Below are 11933 nucleotides of genomic sequence, written 5' to 3' on the forward strand. Positions count from 1 at the left end.
CAGGTGAATCAGAATAGAACAGGTGAATCAGAATAGAACAGGTGAATCAGAATAGAACAGGTGAATCAGAATAGAACAGGTGAATCAGAATAGAACAGGTGAATCAGAATAGAACAGGTGAATCAGAATAGAACAGGTGAATCAGAATAGAACAGGTGAATTAGAATAGAACAGGTGAATCAGAATAGAACAGGTGAATTAGCCTGGTGGAAAAACCTTGTGACCTTGTGGCTAAGCTACCAGGATATTGATGTTCTTCAGCGTGCCAGAAAATGTGGCCCTCTTTGATGCAAAGGAGCACCGATCTCAATTTCCCCAGCGTTGCTCGTGACCGTACCGCTTTCAACAATGTCAAGAGTCTGCTCTGGCATTCTCTCAACCAGATTCACCTGGAATTATTTTCCAGCAGTCTTGAATGAGTTCCCACATATGCTGAGCACTTGTTGGCTGCTTTTCCTTCACTCTGCGATCCGACTCCCAAACCATCTCAATTTGAGAGAATGCCAAGAGTGTGCAAAGCTGTCATCAAGGCAAAGAGTGGCTACTTGAAGATCTACCAGAACAACATTTGACACTTCAGACAGAGGTTTATTTTTTTTCAACTAAACAAGCTGGAAATCGTATTAGTAAATCTCAATACCAAAATCATGACCATGGAGAGAAATCAGGGAAAACATTAGCACACCAGCTTCATCAGAGAACTGCAAATCAAACCATTCCCGAGATAAATAACGAGCTGCTAAACAAATGTATTGATGATTTAGAGATCAATTTATGCTTTCATAACTTTTACTCACAAGTTTGGATATACATGCTGGTAATGCTACCTTATTGGACGGATCTAGTAACTTGGATATACATGCTGGTAATGCTACCTTATTGGACGGATCTAGTAACTTGGATATACATGCTGGTAATGCTACCTTATTGGACGGATCTAGTAACTTGGATATACATGCTGGTAATGCTACCTTATTGGACGGATCTAGTAACTTGGATATACATGCTGGTAATGCTACCTTATTGGACGGATCTAGTAACTTGGATATACATGCTGGTAATGCTACCTTATTGGACGGATCTAGTAACTTGGATATACATGCTGGTAATGCTACCTTATTGGACGGATCTAGTAACTTGGATATACATGCTGGTAATGCTACCTTATTGGACGGATCTAGTAACTTGGATATACATGCTGGTAATGCTACCTTATTGGCCGGATCTAGTAACTTGGATATACATGCTGGTAATGCTACCTTATTGGACGGATCTAGTAACTTGGATATACATGCTGGTAATGCTACCTTATTGGACGGATCTAGTAACTTGGATATACATGCTGGTAATGCTACCTTATTGGACGGATCTAGTAACTTGGATATACATGCTGGTAATGCTACCTTATTGGACGGATCTAGTAACTTGGATATACATGCTGGTAATGCTACCTTATTGGACGGATCTAGTAACTTGGATATACATGCTGGTAATGCTACCTTATTGGACGGATCTAGTAACTTGGATATACATGCTGGTAATGCTACCTTATTGGACGGATCTAGTAACTTGGATATACATGCTGGTAATGCTACCTTATTGGACGGATCAAGTAACTTGGATATACATGCTGGTAATGCTACCTTATTGGACGGATCTAGTAACTTGGATATACATGCTGGTAATGCTACCTTATTGGACGGATCTAGTAACTTGGATATACATGCTGGTAATGCTACCTTATTGGACGGATCTAGTAACTTGGATATACATGCTGGTAATGCTACCTTATTGGACGGATCTAGTAACTTGGATATACATGCTGGTAATGCTACCTTATTGGACGGATCAAGTAACTTGGATATACATGCTGGTAATGCTACCTTATTGGACGGATCTAGTAACTTGGATATACATGCTGGTAATGCTACCTTATTGGACGGATCTAGTAACTTGGATATACATGCTGGTAATGCTACCTTATTGGACGGATCTAGTAACTTGGATATACATGCTGGTAATGCTACCTTATTGGACGGATCTAGTAACTTGGATATACATGCTGGTAATGCTACCTTATTCAACACCTTCTTTGAGAATCTACATATTCCAACAGTTGAAATCTAAAATAGAATTTGCTGCTGAATTGGAAAAAGCAGTTCTCTGTAGAAGAGATTGTGTTGGAACACTATTCGGTGTGGTAAACGGTCTGGGCCCTACCGGTGAGACAGAATCAAGACCGAGACTGGGAGGGGGTCAAGGGGTCTGAGACCAGAAAAATGTGAGTCCATTTCAAGACCATGATTACAATTTTGTCAAATCAGCACCATAATAACAGTTCAAAATGTCCAGTATTTCTGTGTTCATATTTCAGAACAACGTATGGATTCCTTAGCCATTCAGAAACAGTGAAATGTTGATTTTCTTTACTGGTCTCTGGGGAGATAAATCTAGCTCGCTCAGTCATCTGCCATTCAACTTTATTAGGGGAACATTTTGGAGTGACAATGGAATCAACCAACTTAATGGGTGTGATCGTTGTTATAAAAGAGTATGGAAACTGACAGCATTTTAGCAACATTAAATATTGTTATCATCAGTTCATATACAACCCCAGGAATAATATGGCACTTTTAAAAAAACAACATTTTCTAGCAAACGACCGGCTTAGATATGGTCATTTTCACTTCTACTTAAATTCTTAGAACGTTTTGGGAATTACGTATACTAAAGCATGTGAACATTATATTGCAATATGGAGGCGGTGGACAATTAATAAACACTGCCGTAAATAAAACCAAATAAAAACATCTGTCTCGTCCAGGACCAGAGTCCACACAGACCGGTGGGTTATAGCCAATCAGAGCTACAGTAGGCCTTTATAGAAACAAGCCATTTGCCACACAGGCCTGTCATCATTCACTATGAACTGGACTGTGTGTTTACAGGGAGTAGGGCCTGTCATCATTCACTTTGAACTGGACTGTGTGTTTACAGGCAGTAGGGCCTGTCATCATTCACTATGAACTGGACTGTGTGTTTACAGGCAGTAGGGCCTGTCATCATTCACTATGAACTGGACTGTGTGTTTACAGGCAGTAGGGCCTGTCATCATTCACTATGAACTGGACTGTGTGTTTACAGGCAGTAGGGCCTGTCATCATTCACTCTGAACTGGACTATGTGTTTACAGGCAGTAGGGCCTGTCATCATTCACTATGAACTGGACTGTGTGTTTACAGGCAGTAGGGCCTGTCATCATTCACTCTGAACTGGACTGTGTGTTTACAGGAAGTAGGGCCTGTCATCATTCACTATGAACTGGACTGTGTGTTTACAGGCAGTAGGGCCTGCCATCATTCACTATGAACTGGACTGTGTGTTTACAGGCAGTAGGGCCTGTCATCATTCACTCTGAACTGGACTGTGTGTTTACAGGCAGTAGGGTCTGCCATCATTCACTATGAACTGGACTGTGTGTTTACAGGCAGTAGGGCCTGCCATCATTCACTCTGAACTGGACTGTGTGTTTACAGGCAGTAGGGCCTGTCATCATTCACGTTGAACTGGACTGTGTGTTTACAGGCAGTAGGGCCTGTCATCATTCACTATGAACTGGACTGTGTGTTTACAGGAAGTAGGGCCTGTCATCATTCACTATGAACTGGACTGTGTGTTTACAGGCAGTAGGGCCTGTCATCATTTACTTTGAACTGGACTGTGTGTTTACAGGAAGTAGAGCCTGTCATCATTCACTATGAACTGGACTGTGTGTTTACAGGCAGTAGGGCCTGTCATCATTCACGTTGAACTGGACTGTGTGTTTACAGGAAGTAGGGCCTGTCATCATTCACTATGAACTGGACTGTGTGTTTACAGGAAGTAGGGCCTGTCATCATTCACTATGAACTGGACTGTGTGTTTACAGGCAGTAGGGCCTGTCATCATTCACTATGAACTGGACTGTGTGTTTACAGGAAGTAGGGCCTGTCATCATTCACTATGAACTGGACTGTGTGTTTACAGGCAGTAGGGCCTGCCATCATTCACTATGAACTGGACTGTGTGTTTACAGGCAGTAGGGCCTGTCATCATTCACTCTGAACTGGACTGTGTGTTTACAGGCAGTAGGGTCTGCCATCATTCACTATGAACTGGACTGTGTGTTTACAGGCAGTAGGGCCTGCCATCATTCACTCTGAACTGGACTGTGTGTTTACAGGCAGTAGGGCCTGTCATCATTCACGTTGAACTGGACTGTGTGTTTACAGGCAGTAGGGCCTGTCATCATTCACTATGAACTGGACTGTGTGTTTACAGGAAGTAGGGCCTGTCATCATTCACTATGAACTGGACTGTGTGTTTACAGGCAGTAGGGCCTGTCATCATTCACGTTGAACTGGACTGTGTGTTTACAGGAAGTAGAGCCTGTCATCATTCACTATGAACTGGACTGTGTGTTTACAGGCAGTAGGGCCTGTCATCATTCACGTTGAACTGGACTGTGTGTTTACAGGAAGTAGGGCCTGTCATCATTCACTATGAACTGGACTGTGTGTTTACAGGAAGTAGGGCCTGTCATCATTCACTATGAACTGGACTGTGTGTTTACAGGCAGTAGGGCCTGTCATCATTCACTATGAACTGGACTGTGTGTTTACAGGAAGTAGGGCCTGTCATCATTCACTATGAACTGGACTGTGTGTTTACAGGCAGTAGGGCCTGTCATCATTCACTATGAACTGGACTGTGTGTTTACAGGAAGTAGGGCCTGTCATCATTCACTATGAACTGGACTGTGTGTTTACAGGCAGTAGGGCCTGTCATCATTCACTTTGAACTGGACTGTGTGTTTACAGGCAGTAGGGCCTGTCATCATTCACTTTGAACTGGACTGTGTGTTTACAGGCAGTAGGGCCTGTCATCATTCACTATGAACTGGACTGTGTGTTTACAGGCAGTAGGGCCTGTCATCATTCACTTTGAACTGGACTGTGTGTTTACAGGCAGTAGGGCCTGTCATCATTCACTATGAACTGGACTGTGTGTTTACAGGCAGTAGGACCTGTCATCATTCACTATGAACTGGACTGTGTGTTTACAGGCAGTAGGGCCTGTCATCATTCACTATGAACTGGACTGTGTGTTTACAGGCAGTAGGGCCTGTCATCATTCACTATGAACTGGACTGTGTGTTTACAGGCAGTAGGGCCTGTCATCATTCACTATGAACTGGACTGTGTGTTTACAGGCAGTAACAACAGCGTGACTTTAGATCATTAGAACACATTCACCAAAAGCCACAAAATACACCTGAATGGATTTCTGTAAATATGTAAATACCACTGGAGTTCTCTTACATTTGAGAACTTTACAGTCCTATTGATCAGACAACCATGAAAAGGTAGGCTCTTTCTCCCTCAGTTATGCACATCAACAACAACAAGATCAACAACGAATGCTAGCTAGAGCAAAATTAGCTCAAATGTAAGAAAGGAACATTAGATAAACCCTCTGAAAATGTTCAGCTAGTTGGCCGTCAAAATGGGGAATTGTAGCCTCCTCGTCCTTCTGCAGCTTGCCTGCCAATGCATGCTTGTCCCAACCAAGCACCCAAGCTAACTGGCTAAAGTTGGCTGGCTTAATAGCTAGGAAATTCCAGACACAAATGAGAGACACAAATGAGAGAACACCTCACTCTGACCATTTTACTTGCCGTAGCAGAGCTGGTTATAACCTACCTTTTTTTTGCCTACATTTACTGACACTGGCCGGTGTTAAGGCATTTGTAAATTCCTCAATTGTTCTGCACTCTGGCACACTCAAACGAGAGTGCTCTGAAATCAGAGTAGATAGCCAGAGTGAATTTACGAACGCAAGCGCTATGCTAACTGGATAACAGCCGTTCAACTTCTTGCTAGCTAACCAAATGGCAACTGCATCTCTAGCTGTATATAGCCACCGGAAAACGATATGAGGGGGAAAAGTCTGTCACTCATTCACTCCTCCAATGGCATGACATCCTCCTAGCAGCTAGCTAGTTAACGTTAGGGTCCTCCTCCAATGGCATGACATGATCTCCTCCTAGCAGCTAGATAGCTCTCTAGCTAACGTTAGGCTCTGTATTTTTAGCTTGCTACATAAATAGATACGCTACCCTATTAGCCACGTTATGACTGACTTGTGATCATTGCTAGTTTGATTGGATTGACATTCCCAGCCTTAGTTACATTTGTCCAGAAGATTGAGTCATTGAAACTTAAACAGTGTATCCCGAATGGAGGAAGCAAACAATGAATTGGTGAATTATATTAATCATGCATTGAACTGCATCCATCTATTCTGCCAACAATCCCTTAGTGTACATCATGGAATGTTAAGTCAAATAGAATTTTTTTTAAAAACCTCTTATAAAGTTGGTTTTGTAGCATAAACTGGGAATATGATATTTAGGACTGGTATTATGATTGTTTGTTTCATATCTGCAATTTAGCTAAAACGCTGTCAGTTTGTCACACCCTAACCATAGTTTGCTTTGTATGTTTCTATGTTTTGTTTGGTCAGGGTGTGATCTGAGTGGGCATTCTATGTTGGATGTCTAGTTTGTCTGTTTCTGTGTTTGGGCCTGATATGGTTCTCAATCGGAGGCAGGTGTTAGTCATTGTCTCTGATTGGGAACCATATTTAGGTAGCCTGTTTTGTCATTGTGGGTTGTGGGTGATTGACTATGGTGATTGCTTGTGTCAGCACAGGTCTCATTAGCGTCACGGTCGTTATTTGTTTATTGTTTTTGTATAGTTTGTATTCAGTGTTTTCTTTTAGTAAATATTCATCATGAACATATACCATGCCGCATTTTGGTCCTCCGAACCTTCTCGCCTCTCCTCTTCAGATGAAGAGGAGGACGCCCGTGACACAGTTCCACTTTAAACTTTAGATCACCGGTTATTTTGTGTGCTAAATGTGAAATGTTTTTTTTGCAATGGGAAGTAATAGTTGTACATTTCGATTGGGAAATGCTTAATGGTTGTGTTTTTGTATTCTTATGACTGGGACATACTGCTTATTATATCAGAGTGAACGGACTGCTTATCCTTTAACATCATGCTGTGTGTGTCTTTCCCCAACTAAAACAAATCTTAGTCTTTCCACCAATTTATTGGTCAAACATTTTAACAGTGTATTTTTCCATTTATAGACACACCTTATGTGTTTAATGAAATCAACAATGAGCATTGAGCTTGTTTGATGCTTTAAGCTTACGGTTTGACGAAATAAGACAAATGCCTCAAGAGGGCACCAGAGATCTAGATAACCAGAAGAAAAAAAAACTTAACCTGACGCATCTATTCTCCTCCAGCTCCTGCTGGCATTTCGCAGATCCTGCTATTACTCTCCTGAAGTTGTCGGTAATAGGCTACACGAGGAGTCGCAACATTTCTCATGTGGAATGTCAATTTATCTTACCATTTCTACCAATGTCAGTTATGTTTTTTCATTTGAACATTTTTTTGTGAAACAGTTTCGTTACATTTCGATAATGTCTTCCTATCTCTAAATCATGGTAATGTCGTTAATCTACATTCTATCCAAATCTAAATGAAAATGAGAAACCTAAAAAGTAACTTCTATTTCCAACTATGTAAAAATAGCCTACATTCAAATGAAAAAAATTTGAACATTGCAGCCTGCAGGTAGAAATATCCTGATAAAAATAAATCTCCTATAAATCACATTGGCTACACATGGCCTGTCTGCAACCAACATGGCCTGTCTGCAACCAACTTCAAACATTGTATCAACTTTTAACTTAGGTCTGGCTAGAAGCTCTAGCGAACTTGCAAAATTGTATACAAATTCTGAGCCCTTAAGAGTTGTTTTATTTTATTTGACCTTTTATTTAACGAGGCAAGTCAGTTAAGAACAAATTCTTATTTACAATGACGGCCTACTGGGGAACAGTGGGTTACCTGCCTTGTTCAGGGGCAGAACGTGAGCTCGGAAACAGACAGCTGTAGGCTATTTGCTCAAGGGATAAGGAGCAGTGCTTGACTTGGGTGGCACCTCAAATGTTCTACTGCTTGAGCTCCTGTTCCTCTTACAGAATATTAGATCAAAAGTATTGAGGAGCTCCTGCACCTAAATATAAACAGTACCAGCACCCAAAATGAGTACCGGAACCTATTTCAGTCCAAGTCAAGCACTGATCTGTTATAATCTCCACCCGGCATAGCCAGAAGAGGACTGGCCACCCCTCATAGCCTGGTTCCTCTCTAGGTTTCTTCCTAGGTTCTGGCCTTTCTAGGGAGTTTTTCCTAGCCACCGTGCTTCTACACCTGCATTGCTTTCTGTTTGGGGTTTTAGGCTGGGTTTCTGTACAGCACTTTGAGATATCAGCTGATGTAAGAAGGGCTTTGTAAATACATTTGTAAATACATAAGAACTAATCAGGTAGGCCTATTTGATGACATTCCCACTAGATCAGAGCATGACATTTTGTGGGAGCGAGCTGGAAAGATTGTTCATGTACATTGAGTAACTATTGTAATTCTCAATTGATGTAAAAACAGACTTTGTTTGCTTGCCGTTTTGAGGTGAAGAAAACATTACTTTGAGAAGCTCCACAGGTCATTAGTGGTGGTGTGTTAATCCAATCAGAAAAACTATCAGATATCCCCAAATGGACACATTTATATGCCTACATTTATGCACAGGCCAGGTAGCCTATAGGACTACTTATATGTGTAATCAGGTGTGTGTCCTTACTCAACATTGACAGGAGCGCTCCAAATAAGACAACGACTAAATTGACAAAACTCAGAAATGGAATGAAATAAACCAAAACGTGGTTCTTACAAGTGTAGAATAGGTTGTGCACTCTGCAAGTAATGTGTCCTGTCCGACAATGGGAAGGGTAAAAGACTGGAATAATAATATTGATTAATTAACAGAAATTACCGTAACCATAGTGATAAACATAGTAGATTAGAAATTATAGGAATTAATGGTAAATATACTACTGGTAATACATGTACACTAACAATCAAACAAACAATTTTACAAACAAAGTTATGAAACAATTTGGCGGGAGAGAGAGCACATTCTGGAAGAAGTGCACTGTGCATCTGGGCGCAATGTTAATCTGATGTCTAGCATTTACGGGGATAAACCTCAGCAGAAGTCAGGACATTCATACTCCTTGCGCTTCATGGAGCAGTGTAGAATTGTTGTCAAGGAAGTGAGTTTGTGTTTTCTACAGGATGTACCGCCCCCACCTACCGTCAACCAATCATGTCAATACAGAGCTATACAGCGCCTTCCGCATTGTTACCAGATTTGGGAGGCGCAAGGCTATAGAGTACGGAGCTCGATTTGGTCATGTGAGCTTCGTAGTGAGTACACAGAAATTGAAATTGAATCGATTTCAAAGATAAAGCCAATGTCCCTCTCCTGACACTCCGCCTGAAACAGGATCTTGAACGCTGGGATTTACTTTCTATGTCTTTTGGCAGAAGAATTAACACTGTTAAAATTATTTTGGAAAGTATTCATACCCCTTGACATTTTCCACATTTTGTTACGTTACAGACTTATTCTAAAATGGGTTAAATACAAACGAATCCTCAGCAATCTACACGCAATACCCCATAATGACATCACAATACCCCACAATGACAAAGTGAAAATAGGTTTTGAGACATTTTTGCACACAAACAAAAACTGAAATACCTTATTTACATAAGTATTCAGACCCTTTGTTATGAGACTCTAAATTGAGCTCTTGTGAATCCTGTTTCCATTGATCATCCTTGAGATGTTTTTACAACTTGGAGTCCATCTGTGGTAAATTAAATTGTTTGGAAATTATTTGGAAAGGCACACACCTGTCTGTATAACTTCTAACAGTTGACAGTGCATGTCAGAGCAAAAACCAAGCCATGATGGCGAAGGAATTGTCCGGAGAGTTCTGAGACAGGATTGTGTCGAGGCATAGATCTTGGGGAAGGGTACCAAAAAATGTCTGCAGCATTGAAGTCCCCAATAACACAGTGGCCTCCGTCATTCTTAAATGGACGAGGTTTGGAACCACCAAAACTCTTCCTAGAGCCGGCCAAACTGAGAAATCAGGGGAGAAGGGCCTTGGTCGGGGAGGTGGCCAAGAACCCAATGGTCAATCTGACAGAGCTCCAGAGTTCCACTGTGGAGATGGGAGAAACTTCCAGAAGGACAACCATCTCTGCAGGACTCTACCAATCAGGCCATTATGGTAGAGTGGCCAGACGGAAGTCGCTCCTCAGTAAAAGGAACATGACAGCCTGCTTGGAGTTTGCCAAAAGGCACCTAAAGACTCTCAGACCATGAGAAACAAGATTCTCTGGTCTGATGAAACCAAGATTGAACTCTTTGGCCTGAATGCAAAGTGTCACATCTGGAGGAAACCTGGCACCATCCCTACGGTGAAGCATAGTGGTGGCAGCATCATGCTGTGGGGATGTTTTTCAGCGGCAGGGACTGGGAGACTGGTCAGGATCGAGGCAAAGATGAACAGAGCAAAGTACAGAGAGATCCTTCATGAAAACCTGCTTCAGAGCGCTCTGGACCTCAGACTGGGGTGAAGGTTCACTTTCCAACAGGACATTGACCCGAAACACACAGCCAAGACAATGCAGGAGTGGCTTCGGGACAAGTCTCTGAATGTCCTTGAGTGACCCTGCCAGAGCCCGGACTTGAACCCGATCGAACATCTCTGGAGAAACCTGAAAATAGCTGTGAAGCAACGCTCCCCATCCAACCTGACAGAGCTTGAAAGCATCTGCAGAGAAGAATGGGAGAAACACCTCCAAAACAGGTTTGTCAAGCTTGTAGTGTCATACCCAAGAAAAACGTAAGGCTCTAATCGCTGCCAAAGGTGCTTCAACAAAGTACTGAGTAAAGGGTCTGAATACTTATGTCAATGTGTCATTTACATAAGTATATTTTTAAGAGAAAAAAAACATGGTTTGTCATTATGTGGTATTGTGTGTAGATTGATGAGGGGGAAAAAACTATTGAATCCATTTTAAAATAACAAAATGTGTAAAAAGTCAAGGGTTCTGAACACTTTCCCAAGGCGTTGTATTACCTAAACGTTTATACTTACTTAAATGTATTTCTATTTTTCTGACAAAACCTTTTTTTCATCTCCATATATAAACTGTTTTTTATCTGGAACAACAAAAAAACAACCTTGGTTACGAGCGTATTGCAGATCGTCCCCAGTGCAGACTACCACTTCCTAACTTTCTGTCACGTTCTGACCTTTATTCCTCTGTTTTGTCTTTGTGTTAGTCTGGTCAGGGCGTGAGTTGGGGTGGGCAGTCTATGTTCGTTTTTCTATGTTTAGGTTTCTGTGTTCGGCCTAGTATGGTTCTCAATCAGAGGCAGGTGTCGTTAGTTGTCTCTGATTGAGAATCATACTTAGGTAGCCTTTTCCCACTTGTGTTTCGTGGGTGTTTGTTGCCACACGGTACTGTTTCGGTTTAGTTCGTTTCACGTTTATTGTTTTGTAGTGTTCAGTTTATGTCTTTAAATAAACGTTATGGACACTTACCACGCTGCGCATTGGTCCTCCGATCCTTCTCGCTACTCCTCCTCAGAAGAGGAGGAGGAATGCCTATACACTTTCAATATTATTATCATTATTATTATTATTATTATTATTATTATTATTATCATTATTATTATTATTATAGTTATTACTGGGCAACTAATATAAGAATCATTCTATATTGGATGACAGAAAGCCCCGATGTTAGAGTCCCCAAAATGGTTGACCTTGAAGATCTCATCCTGTGTCCCCACCTCCTCCAGCTGACTTACTCTGCTCTAAACTAGCTGGTCTTCTAATGGTTGACCTTGGAGATCTCATCCTGTGTCCCCACCTCCTCCAGCTG

This window comes from Oncorhynchus mykiss, chromosome Y (assembly GCF_013265735.2).
Source record: "Oncorhynchus mykiss isolate Arlee chromosome Y, USDA_OmykA_1.1, whole genome shotgun sequence".
NCBI lineage: Eukaryota > Metazoa > Chordata > Actinopteri > Salmoniformes > Salmonidae > Oncorhynchus > Oncorhynchus mykiss.